Genomic DNA, 10,811 nt, shown 5'->3' with positions numbered 1-10,811 from the left:
AGGATGTGTAGGGAGGGTGTGTAGTTATGTGTAGTAATCAGTAAGTGATCCAGGGAGGATGTGTAGTAATGTGTAGTAATCAATAAGTGTGTAGTGAGGATGTGTAGTAATGTGTAGTAATCAGTAAGTGTGTAGTGAGGATGTGTAGGGAGGATGTGTAGTAATGTGTAGTAACCAGTAAGTGTGTAGTGAGGATGTGTAGTAATGTGTAGTAATCAATAAGTGTGTAGTGAGGATGTATAGTAATGTGTAGTAATCAGTAAGTGTGTAGTGAGGATGTGTAGTAATGTGTAGTAACCAGTACGTGTTCCAGGAATAGACTCCTTTCATTATGCTGCTTTGTGTTTCTCGTCCATGTGTACATCCCAAATGGCATCCTATTCCCTACATAGTGCACCCCTATCGACCCTAGTCAAAATTAGTGCACTTTAAAGGGCATAGGGTTCCATTTGGGACTGAACCATTATCTTTTCCATTGAACCAGCAGCACCCATCTGGCCTTTCAGAGTTCCATTAGACCTGATTACCCTCTTCCTCTCCCTTTCCCCCCTTACTCCTACTGTCCCATCTTATCTCCAAAATGCAATGTAACCACAGTGAGCCCTGGTCCTGTCTGTCTGTCTGTCTGTCATCCCCCTCTACCTCATGGTTTGTGCAGAAGGGGAGAGTAGAGAGCATCCATCCACCCCAGCTAAAAGCATAGCTAATGTCCAGTTCAGTACCCCTCCCCACCAAAAGTCTCTATGGAATTGCCTAAACCAATCAGCGAGCCTAGTGTCCAGCATGCTTCAATTCATGGTGAAACACAATGCATTTAAACAGATACATAGATAGACTCACTCACAGCACACTATTAGCTACAGGTCTATTGATATGGGATCTCATTTACCAGAGCGGTTGTCTGCCTGAACAGGTGATTTATAAAGAGACTGGTCATTTCTCTTTAATCTCCACATCTCACTGGATCTCTTTAGTGGTGCAGCTATAGACTCCCTGTTCCCCCCCCCCTTCACATATTTTGGAAGAGAGGCCCAGTCCAACACATGCAAGCATCCATGCACACAGACAGACGCACACCCCCTGACAAGACCCCCTTTACAAGGCAGAACAACAGCAGTGAGTTGTAAAGGAATGCCAGTCAGTCAGTCAGTAATGCAGACAACGTGGCACTGGGCACGGAGCCCAAAACACAGCCTCCTCCTTACCTACAGCCCACTGACCTTCAGGCTGACCTGGGTCACCTCTCGTAGCCACACACTTCCCTTTACTTCACCATATCATTCAGCACCCTGACCGGACAGAACCACCATGATGATATCATCAGTTATGGACCACACAGAGACACAATGGACTCAGTCTCAACCTGACCTGGTGAGGAGGTGGTAGGGAGGAGGAGAGGAGGAAGGGGAACAGGCTCTGTGTTTGTCTGGGGAGGTGTGGGACAGTGAATGGGTGGATGGCAGGAGAACACAGAAGCTGTGTGACGAGTCAGTGGGATGATCACAGATCCTCTGTGTGTAGATCAGAGTATGTCAGAGGAGAAAGGAGTGTAGCGTGCCCATTTTGGTGTGACTTTCCCAAAGGCAGGAGTGTCAGACATCTCGCCCGCTACAGTACAGCTCCATTACCACTCCAGTACAGCTCCATTACCACTCCAGTACAGCTCCATTACCGCTCCATTACTGATCCATTACCACTACAGTACAGCTCCATTACCGCTCCATTACCACTACAGTACCGCTCCATTACCACTCCAGTACAGCTCCATTACCACTACATTACTGCTGCAGTACAGCTCCATTACCACTACAGTACCGCTCCATTACAGCTCCATTACCACTCCAGTACCGCTCCATTACCACTACATTACCACTCCAGTACAGCTCCATTACCACTACAGTACAGCTCCATTACCACTTCAGTACAGCTCCATTACCAATCCATTACCACTCCAGTACAACTCCATTACCACTACAGTACAGCTCCATTACCACTCCAGTACAGCTCCATTACCACTCCAGTACAGCTCCATTATCACTCCATTACCGCTCCATTACCACTACAGTACAGCTCCATTACCGCTACATTACAGCTCCATTACCGCTCACTTCACGAGCTCAGTCCATGCCCAGCCCAGCATGCATTTGTAGTCTACGTGTGTGATGCTACAGCCCCTTGCTTTAGCTACTGTCACGGAGTTCACTAAATATTATCATAATGAAACTGATAAAAACACACAGGTGAAAAATCAAGGTGACTTACAAAGATGAGGACCAAGAGAAAGAGAGGGAGTGTGGTGGTATAGTGTCCACAACTAAAGAAGAGAGGGAGTGTGGTGATGTAGTGTCCACAACTAAAGAAGAGAGGGAGTGTGGTGATGTAGTGTCCACAACTAAAGAAGAGAGGGAGTGTGGTGATGTAGTGTCCACAACTAAAGAAGAGAGGGAGTGTGGTGATGTAGTGTCCACAACTAAAGAAGAGAGGGAGTGTGGTGAAGTAGTGTCCACAACTAAAGAAGAGAGGGAGTGTGGTGAAGTAGTGTCCACAACTAAAGAAGAGGGAGTGTGGTGATGTAGTGTCCACAACTAAAGAAGAGAGGGAGTGTGGTGATGTAGTGTCCACAACTAAAGAAGAGAGGGAGTGTGGTGATGTAGTGTCCACAACTAAAGAAGAGAGGGAGTGTGGTGATGTAGTGTCCACAACTAAAGAAGAGAGGGAGTGTGGTGATGTAGTGTCCACAACTAAAGAAGAGAGGGAGTGTGGTGATGTAGTGTCCACAACTAAAGAAGAGAGGGAGTGTGGTGATGTAGTGTCCACAACTAAAGAAGAGAGGGAGTGTGGTGAAGTAGTGTCCACAACTAAAGAAGAGAGGGAGTGTGGTGATGTAGTGTCCACAACTAAAGAAGAGAGGGAGTGTGGTGATGTAGTGTCCACAACTAAAGAAGAGAGGGAGTGTGGTGAAGTAGTGTCCACAACTAAAGAAGAGAGGGAGTGTGGTGATGTAGTGTCCACAACTAAAGAATAGAGGGAGTGTGGTGATGTAGTGTCCACAACTAAAGAAGAGAGGGAGTGTGGTGATGTAGTGTCCACAACTAAAGAAGAGAGGGAGTGTGGTGATGTAGTGTCCACAACTAAAGAAGAGAGGGAGTGTGGTGATGTAGTGTCCACAACTAAAGAAGAGAGGGAGTGTGGTGATGTAGTGTCCACAACTAAAGAAGAGAGGGAGTGTGGTGATGTAGTGTCCACAACTAAAGAAGAGAGGGAGTGTGGTGATGTAGTGTCCACAACTAAAGAAGAGAGGGAGTGTGGTGATGTAGTGTCCACAACTAAAGAAGAGAGGGAGTGTGGTGATGTAGTGTCCACAACTAAAGAAGAGAGGGAGTGTGGTGATGTAGTGTCCACAACTAAAGAAGAGAGGGAGTGTGGTGAAGTAGTGTCCACAACTAAAGAAGAGAGGGAGTGTGGTGATGTAGTGTCCACAACTAAAGAAGAGAGGGAGTGTGGTGATGTAGTGTCCACAACTAAAGAAGAGAGGGAGTGTGGTGAAGTAGTGTCCACAACTAAAGAAGAGAGGGAGTGTGGTGATGTAGTGTCCACAACTAAAGAAGAGAGGGAGTGTGGTGAAGTAGTGTCCACAACTAAAGAAGAGAGGGAGTGTGGTGATGTAGTGTCCACAACTAAAGAAGAGAGGGAGTGTGGTGAAGTAGTGTCCACAACTAAAGAAGAGAGGGAGTGTGGTGATGTAGTGTCCACAACTAAAGAAGAGGGAGTGTGGTGATGTAGTGTCCACAACTAAAGAAGAGAGGGAGTGTGGTGATGTCGTGTCCACAACTAAAGAAGTTAGGGAGTGTGGTGATGTAGTGTCCACAACTAAAGAAGAGAGGGAGTGTGGTGATGTAGTGTCCACAACTAAAGAAGAGAGGGAGTGTGGTGAAGTAGTGTCCACAACTAAAGAAGAGAGGGAGTGTGGTGATGTAGTGTCCACAACTAAAGAAGAGAGGGAGTGTGGTGGTGTAGTGTCCACAACTAAAGAAAAGGGAGTGTGGTGGTGTAGTGTCCACAACTAAAGAAGAGAGGGAGTGTGGTGATGTAGTGTCCACAACTAAAGAAGAGAGGGAGTGTGGTGATGTAGTGTCCACAACTAAAGAAGAGAGGGAGTGTGGTGATGTAGTGTCCACAACTAAAGAAGAGAGGGAGTGTGGTGATGTAGTGTCCACAACTAAAGAAGAGAGGGAGTGTGGTGATGTAGTGTCCACAGCTAAAGAAGAGAGGGAGTGTGGTGATGTAGTGTCCACAACTAAAGAAGAGAGGGAGTGTGGTGATGTAGTGTCCACAACTAAAGAAGAGAGGGAGTGTGGTGGTGTAGTGTCCACAACTAAAGAAGAGAGGGAGTGTGGTGATGTAGTGTCCACAACTAAAGAAGAGAGGGAGTGTGGTGATGTAGTGTCCACAACTAAAGAAGAGAGGGAGTGTGGTGATGTAGTGTCCACAACTAAAGAAGAGAGGGAGTGTGGTGATGTAGTGTCCACAACTAAAGAAGAGAGGGAGTGTGGTGAAGTAGTGTCCACAACTAAAGAAGAGAGGGAGTGTGGTGATGTAGTGTCCACAACTTAAGAAGAGAGGGAGTGTGGTGATGTAGTGTCCACAACTTAAGAAGAGAGGGAGTGTGGTGATGTAGTGTCCACAACTAAAGAAGAGTGGGAGTGTGGTGAAGTAGTGTCCACAACTAAAGAAGAGTGGGAGTGTGGTGATGTAGTGTCCACAACTAAAGAAGAGAGGGAGTGTGGTGATGTAGTGTCCACAACTAAAGAAGAGAGGGAGTGTGGTGAAGTAGTGTCCACAACTAAAGAAGAGAGGGAGTGTGGTGATGTAGTGTCCACAACTAAAGAAGAGAGGGAGTGTGGTGATGTAGTGTCCACAACTTAAGAAGAGAGGGAGTGTGGTGAAGTAGTGTCCACAACTAAAGAAGAGAGGGAGTGTGGTGATGTAGTGTCCACAACTAAAGAAGAGAGGGAGTGTGGTGAAGTAGTGTCCACAACTAAAGAAGAGAGGGAGTGTGGTGATGTAGTGTCCACAACTAAAGAAGAGAGGGAGTGTGGTGATGTAGTGTCCACAACTAAAGAAGAGAGGGAGTGTGGTGATGTAGTGTCCACAACTAAAGAAGAGAGGGAGTGTGGTGATGTAGTGTCCACAACTTAAGAAGAGAGGGAGTGTGGTGAAGTAGTGTCCACAACTAAAGAAGAGAGGGAGTGTGGTGATGTAGTGTCCACAACTAAAGAAGAGAGGGAGTGTGGTGATGTAGTGTCCACAACTAAAGAAGAGAGGGAGTGTGGTGATGTAGTGTCCACAACTAAAGAAGAGAGGGAGTGTGGTGATGTAGTGTCCACAACTAAAGAAGAGAGGGGAGTGTGGTGATGTAGTGTCCACAACTAAAGAAGAGAGGGAGTGTGGTGATGTAGTGTCCACAACTAAAGAAGAGAGGGAGTGTGGTGATGTAGTGTCCACAACTAAAGAAGAGTGGGAGTGTGGTGATGTAGTGTCCACAACTAAAGAAGAGAGGGAGTGTGGTGATGTAGTGTCCACAACTAAAGAAGAGAGGGAGTGTGGTGATGTAGTGTCCACAACTAAAGAAGAGAGGGAGTGTGGTGATGTAGTGTCCACAACTAAAGAAGAGAGGGAGTGTGGTGATGTAGTGTCCACAACTAAAGAAAAGGGAGTGTGGTGATGTAGTGTCCACAACTAAAGAAGAGAGGGAGTGTGGTGATGTAGTGTCCACAACTAAAGAAGAGAGGGAGTGTGGTGATGTAGTGTCCACAACTTAAGAAGAGAGGGAGTGTGGTGGTGTAGTGTCCACAACTAAAGAAGAGAGGGAGTGTGGTGATGTAGTGTCCACAACTAAAGAAGAGAGGGAGTGTGGTGATGTAGTGTCCACAACTAAAGAAGAGAGGGAGTGTGGTGATGTAGTGTCCACAACTAAAGAAGAGAGGGAGTGTGGTGATGTAGTGTCCACAACTAAAGAAGAGAGGGAGTGTGGTGAAGTAGTGTCCACAACTAAAGAAGAGAGGGAGTGTGGTGAAGTAGTGTCCACAACTAAAGAAGAGGGAGTGTGGTGATGTAGTGTCCACAACTAAAGAAGAGAGGGAGTGTGGTGAAGTAGTGTCCACAACTAAAGAAGAGAGGGAGTGTGGTGAAGTAGTGTCCACAACTAAAGAAGAGGGAGTGTGGTGATGTAGTGTCCACAACTAAAGAAGAGAGGGAGTGTGGTGATGTAGTGTCCACAACTAAAGAAGAGAGGGAGTGTGGTGATGTAGTGTCCACAACTAAAGAAGAGAGGGAGTGTGGTGATGTAGTGTCCACAACTAAAGAAGAGGGAGTGTGGTGATGTAGTGTCCACAACTAAAGAAGAGAGGGAGTGTGGTGAAGTAGTGTCCACAACTAAAGAAGAGAGGGAGTGTGGTGAAGTAGTGTCCACAACTAAAGAAGAGAGGGAGTGTGGTGAAGTAGTGTCCACAACTAAAGAAGAGGGAGTGTGGTGATGTAGTGTCCACAACTAAAGAAGAGAGGGAGTGTGGTGATGTAGTGTCCACAACTAAAGAAGAGAGGGAGTGTGGTGATGTAGTGTCCACAGCTAAAGAAGAGAGGGAGTGTGGTGATGTAGTGTCCACAACTAAAGAAGAGAGGGAGTGTGGTGATGTAGTGTCCACAACTAAAGAAGAGAGGGAGTGTGGTGATGTAGTGTCCACAACTAAAGAAGAGAGGGAGTGTGGTGATGTAGTGTCCACAACTAAAGAAGAGAGGGAGTGTGGTGATGTAGTGTCCACAACTAAAGAAGAGAGGGAGTGTGGTGATGTAGTGTCCACAACTAAAGAAGAGAGGGAGTGTGGTGATGTAGTGTCCACAACTAAAGAAGAGAGGGAGTGTGGTGATGTAGTGTCCACAACTAAAGAAGAGAGGGAGTGTGGTGATGTAGTGTCCACAACTAAAGAAGAGAGGGAGTGTGGTGAAGTAGTGTCCACAACTAAAGAAGAGAGGGAGTGTGGTGATGTAGTGTCCACAACTAAAGAAGAGAGGGAGTGTGGTGATGTAGTGTCCACAACTAAAGAAGAGAGGGAGTGTGGTGATGTAGTGTCCACAACTAAAGAAGAGAGGGAGTGTGGTGATGTAGTGTCCACAACTAAAGAAGAGAGGGAGTGTGGTGATGTAGTGTCCACAACTAAAGAAGAGAGGGAGTGTGGTGATGTAGTGTCCACAACTAAAGAAGAGAGGGAGTGTGGTGAAGTAGTGTCCACAACTAAAGAAGAGAGGGAGTGTGGTGATGTAGTGTCCACAACTAAAGAAGAGAGGGAGTGTGGTGATGTAGTGTCCACAACTAAAGAAGAGAGGGAGTGTGGTGATGTAGTGTCCACAACTAAAGAAGAGAGGGAGTGTGGTGATGTAGTGTCCACAACTAAAGAAGAGAGGGAGTGTGGTGATGTAGTGTCCACAACTAAAGAAGAGAGGGAGTGTGGTGAAGTAGTGTCCACAACTAAAGAAGAGAGGGAGTGTTGTGATGTCGTGTCCACAACTAAAGAAGAGAGGGAGTGTGGTGATGTAGTGTCCACAACTAAAGAGTCATTGTGGAATCTGAAAAGACATCCTGAAAGCATGATGGTGTACTTACTACGTGCTCATGCAAAAAGAAAGGAACGAGGTGGGTAGTTAACTATAACATTTCCCTTCTATTATCTATAAAATAGGCCATTATTGATTTAGGCCCAGTAGGCCTGGCATTACCTCTTTCAAGAAGCTTTCTGTTTTGATAGGGTTATTTTACCTAAAATCCTTTACGCCGACTGACAAAAACAACTCTGCATCTCTGCCCGGCCTGGCAAGAGCAGCCCGAAGGTGTTATCATCCCCAGTGTCTCTGCCAGGTCTGAGAGGATGTTCTCCACTGCTGCCCTGCTCTCCAGATACCATCACATGGGCCTGAAGCCACAGACTCTGGCCAAACACATGTTTCTAAAGATACATTTAAAGGCACTGTAGATGGAGCACAATAAGGCATTTATTTCATTTGTAAATAATTAGTAAGTCACAGTTTATATGTGTAATGTATAGAATACAACTAAACATTGTTTAAATGCTGAGTGTTTAATGTCCCTGACAGCTTAGTGTGTCACACTCCCAAATGCTTCCCTATGTATTTATTTGTAGCTGTAGCCTTGAAATAATTGAAATAATACAGCCTAAATAATTCATTTTTTATTTTTTTCTTCGTCTCCCTGTCTGTCTCCTGACCTATTTAGAGTGGTTATATGCTGTTTAATATGACATGTGGCCTGTTTGAAATGATGAGCGCTTCTTACATTCACCTTTTCATGTTTTTCATTATAATAATTTTCATTAAAATCATATGGTTTGGTTTCAATACTTTAAACCCGAATGGTAGGTCCAGGGAAATAGGACCTACCATTCAGAAGAAATAGTTCAATTGTGAGTGTAATGAATGGAGTGAATTTGGAGCAGCAGTATTTTCCTGTGAGCGAGGAGAGGTTTTAAGAGGAGGGGGTGGAAAGGACGTGAAGAGCACAAGCACCTCTCCATGAGGAGCTGGATTTCAGACCGCTCAACTCTGCCCACATGCTCTGCTTTAGAAGAACAGCCAGAACAGTGACATTCCTTCAACAAGGACAGTTCCGTATCCTTGGCTCTAGGGGCTTTCTTTTTCTCAGTCCCAGGAACAACTCCTAGCCTGGACCCAGACTTGTTTATGCTGTAGAACCGTAGGAGACCATGAGAAGATAGGAGCCGACTATATAGCACAAACAGATCTGGGACCAGGCTATCAGTTCTGACCAAAACTAAAGCAGAGCTGAATTCCTCCTGACAAAACACCACCACCATTGTCCAAAGAACACCTACAGGCCATGTTATTCTGTTGAATCATCTGCTGCCCTGGTATAACAGAGCAGGACCTGAACTATCCACCGTTCTACAACCTGGTCATAAACGCCTGGATGCTAACTGAACCTTTCACCTTTTATTAGCCTACCTAGATATTAGCTTACCTTTCACCTTTTATTAGCCTACCTAGATATTAACCTACCTTTCACCTTTTATTAGCCTACCTAGATATTAGCTTACCTTTCACCTTTTATTAGCCTACCTAGATATTAACCTACCTTTCACCTTTTATTAGCCTACCTAGATATTAGCCTACCTTTCACCTTTTATTAGCCTACCAAGATATTAGCCTACCTTTCACCTTTTATTAGCCTACCTAGATATTAGCCTACCTTTCACCTTTTATTAGCCTACCAAGATATTAGCCTACCTTTCACCTTTTATTAGCCTACCTAGATATTAGCTTACCTTTCACCTTTTATTAGCCTACCAAGATATTCACCTACCTTTCACCTTTTATTAGCCTACCAAGATATTAGCTTACCTTTCACCTTTTATTGGCCTACCAAGATATTAACCTACCTTTCACCTTTTATTAGCCTACCTAGATATTAACCTACCTTTCACCTTTTATTAGCCTACCTAGATATTAGCTTACCTTTCACCTTTTATTAGCCTACCTAGATATTAACCTACCTTTCACCTTTTATTAGCCTACCTAGATATTAGCTTACCTTTCACCTTTTATTAGCCTACCAAGATATTAGCCTACCTTTCACCTTTTATTAGCCTACCTAGATATTAACCTACCTTTCACCTTTTATTAGCCTACCTAGATATTAACCTACCTTTCACCTTTTATTAGCCTACCTAGATATTAGCCTACCTTTCACCTTTTATTAGCCTACCTTACAACTTTTATTAACCTACCTTTCACCTTTTATTAGCCTACCTAGATATTAACCTACCTTTCACCTTTTATTAGCCTACCTAGATATTAGCCTACCTTTCACCTTTTATTAGCCTACCTTTCACCTTTTATTAACCTACCTTTCACCTTTTATTAGCCTACCTAGATATTAGCCTACCTTTCACCTTTCATTAGCCTACCTAGATATTAACCTACCTTTCACCTTTTATTATCCTACCTAGATATTAGCCTACCTTTCACCTTTTATTATCCTACCTAGATATTAACCTACCTTTTACCTTTTATTAGCCTACCTAGATATTAACCTACCTTTCACCTTTTATTAGCCTACCTAGATATTAGCCTACCTTTCACCTTTTATTAGCCTACCTAGATATTAGCCTACCTTTCACCTTTTATTAGCCTACCTAGATATTAACCTACCTTTCACCTTTTATTAGCCTGCCTAGATATTAGCCTCCCTTTCACCTTTTATTAGCCTACCTTTCACCTTTTATTAGCCTACCAAGATATTAGCCTACCTTTCACCTTTTATTAACCTACCTTTCACCTTTTATTAGCCTACCAAGATATTAGCCTACCTTTCACCTTTTATTAGCCTACCTAGATATTAGCCTACCTTTCACCTTTTATTAGCCTACCTAGATATTAGCCTACCTTTCACCTTTTATTAGCCTACCTAGATATTAGCCTACCTTTCACCTTTTATTAGCCTACCAAGATATTAGCCTACCTTTCACCTTTTATTAGCCTACCAAGATATTAGCCGACCCAAAAATAGGCCAATAAATATTTCCTTGCTCAAAACAGGATAGTATTGTAATGTATTGTATTGAGTAACAGGTCCATCCTTCATCAGACAGTATTTCAGTGCTCATAACAGAATAGTATTGTATTGATCTGACTTAGATGCATTATCTCCAGCCTGGCAGATGTTATTACTGCAGCAATGAAAATGGATTGTGTGTGTGTGTGTGTGTGTGTGTGTGTGTGTG

The 10,811-nt window shown here is 44.1% G+C and overlaps 1 long non-coding RNA gene across 1 annotated transcript; it reads right to left on the bottom strand.

The window, feature by feature from the left end:
- Nucleotides 1-6,840: 6,840 nt before the first annotated feature.
- On the bottom strand, nt 6,841-10,312 carry LOC127930166 (uncharacterized). Its single transcript, XR_008137103.1, has 4 exons — nt 10,095-10,312; nt 9,665-9,980; nt 9,475-9,626; nt 6,841-9,208 (listed from the first exon to the last, which is right to left on the bottom strand). It is a non-coding gene; the product is annotated as an uncharacterized LOC127930166 (long non-coding RNA).
- Nucleotides 10,313-10,811: the final 499 nt, after the last annotated feature.

The sequence above is a fragment of the Oncorhynchus keta genome, chromosome 5 (assembly GCF_023373465.1).
Source record: "Oncorhynchus keta strain PuntledgeMale-10-30-2019 chromosome 5, Oket_V2, whole genome shotgun sequence".
In the NCBI taxonomy this organism is placed as follows: domain Eukaryota; kingdom Metazoa; phylum Chordata; class Actinopteri; order Salmoniformes; family Salmonidae; genus Oncorhynchus; species Oncorhynchus keta.
The sequence above is the reverse complement of the archived record's forward strand: the minus strand, read 5'-3'. Positions and strand labels throughout refer to the sequence as shown.